Here is a 2,636-nt window from a genome sequence, read left to right as displayed (position 1 = left end):
GCGGTTTTACCCTATGTCAAAGGCCTATTCGAACAACTTCGCCTCAGCTTAAAAGCAACAAGGCATACGCGCTGTTTTCAAGTCGGAGACTGATCACATCTAGTACGACCGAAAGACGCTGTCGAGCCGACTAAACAAGATGACGTGGTTTACAGGATTCCCTGTGAATGCGGTAATGTCTACATCGGCGAGACTGGAAGACCTATGCAAGATAGAATCAAAGAACGTGAGCGAGACATCCGACTTGCCCGTAACCAGACCTCCGCTGTTTCAGAACACGCTAACAACATCGGACATAACCCGCTTTGGAACGAAGTAAAGTTTGTTGATCGTGATCCTCATTGGTACACACGCAGGGTCAAAGAGGCGATTCACATAAGACTTCACCCTAACAACATCAACAGGGATAGTGGAATAGAAATTCGGGAAGCATGGATGCTCACGATCAAGAAACGCAACAACAGGGGAACCGTACGACAGCGGACCGCCGATGGAAAAACACACCGAAACAGCGAGGATTGAAATGCACCAATCACAGCTGTTGAAAACCAACCAATCACAGCGGAGCATCCTGCTTAAAAGGTAACGCGTAACCAGTCGTTACCATTTAAAAGTGACGTGTAAACGGCTGCTTGACCGATACCCGCGGGATATTACTTAGCGGGACTGATTTCGAAACAAATTGCTTGATTTGAAGTCAATTTCGAATCATTTCGAACCCAATGAGATGCATACTTATCATCGATATTCTTTTCTGGAATATTTTGCCATTTTGTTACGTTTATACCAGTGTTATCCGACAAGGTAGAATTAAATAACAAATGCACAGCCAAGATAAGCAGTAATGATAACATACATTAAATATGCAAAACAAGACCGGGTCAAGTCTAGTAATGCGGGATTGCGGTCTGGTTTGGTAAAAGCTGATTTTCTCTTGTTAATTTCCCGGTAGTGACTGTGATTCGATATCCTGCTCAGACACAGTATCGGCAAGGTATGGAAATACGTTGAATTTCAAAATGCTACTTTCTGCAATAAAGGAGACCCTCCGCAGAGATATTAAGCAGGCGAACCGGATACCAAATAAAAAGATAGAATGCGGCTGAATTATGGTCATGATACACTCTGACGATGGATCAACACAAAGAAGGTACCTACCAGAAATATGGCTGAACTCAGAAGCGAGCAATAAAACAAACCACAGCATTGAAAACAAGCCCATTAAATTGAGACAAGGGGATTTTCACGCCCGGGTGTCTCCATGTGCTATCAAAGGCTTTTTTTGTAATCTGTAGAAACATTTTGTCTGCCACCGGTCTAAACAATAATATTTTCTTATTATATTTTCTTAAAGGTACAATAAAGGTGGGGAGAGGGAAACAAATAAAGAGAGCTTGAAGGCACTGATCTGCTTCCTTCCCCGCATAAAAAATGATCTCAAACTGAGCCAGTTGAGGAAATAGATATCGACAGTTGTTCCGTTTTGCACAAAATATGTATTAAAGAAAAGGAAAAGAAAAATGACAGTTTTCCAGCATTTGTACTAGCCGACTTGTCAGATATTTCAGTGGCCTTGAAATAAAATTTCATTATGTTTTAAAAGTGCGCGGAACCCGACCGATTTGCCATTGTCCCAATCCTTTCGACAATCGTTGCCTTGATAGTACGTATATCCTAGAATTCGATCAGTGTCGTAGTGATTGCAGTGCCTATGATTGCAGATTTAGAAGTGAAAAGTACTCTGGAATCCGAATACCTTGCACTAACTGTTTTTCAGCTTAGTAATGTTTAGAAGAACAGAATCTGACAAAATAAGTCGTTCACTGCAACATTTTATTTTTTCAGAAAAAAATGTAGAAGGCGTTGACTCGACCGGATATAGCTGGGCAGTGTTATCTTGAGCATTGTTGTTCTCAAAGCCAGGTGTTACCCAATAACAACTGACATTTTTTGTAAAAATAAAGAGACATTAAAAATCTCAAAATAGAGCAAGGACACCTAAAATAGCTTGAGATGGGAAATTTGAATCTACATTCTTTTCTTAAAATTCAAATCGAGATTTTTTCTGGTTATAATCTACCGGAAATACCTACATTCTCTCTTCTCCAGTCTTCCTCTATATTACGCATGGAGTCCTGAGGGGCCAAAAACCCTGCAATGACCATATATTTTGCTACTATTATCAGTATTACTATGTAAATTGCTTCTGACTCCTCTTGTAATTTAGCGACAGCTACTAAAATAGTGAATAAACATATTATCATCACTTTCCATTCGACCAGACGTTTTAGTAAAAAATTTCGGTCGTTTCCTGTGACGAACGGAGAAGCAATTTTCCGGCTGGCCGCTCGAAACCAACCACATCAACAAGTATTCATAGTTCCCCAAAATGTCAAGAGCAAGTGCACACAAAGAGAAGTGAACCAATGGGACACAATTTTCTGGTTGTTCCGTAATTCTGGAACTTTAGGGCCACTTCACTGTCCGAATTTTTCTCCGGAATATTTCCGTTCCGATCGATTCCTTACCTGTTTTCATTTTTTTGGTCGAATAAAAAGCACCCTAGGTGTAATGTTAAATGTTATAACATCGTCTACTGATTGGAAATGCCTTTGCAAAGGCGAGGGCAGTCCTAG

The sequence above is a fragment of the Montipora capricornis genome, chromosome 2 (genome assembly GCF_036669925.1).
Source record: "Montipora capricornis isolate CH-2021 chromosome 2, ASM3666992v2, whole genome shotgun sequence".
In the NCBI taxonomy this organism is placed as follows: domain Eukaryota; kingdom Metazoa; phylum Cnidaria; class Anthozoa; order Scleractinia; family Acroporidae; genus Montipora; species Montipora capricornis.
This window is presented reverse-complemented; position numbering follows the sequence as displayed.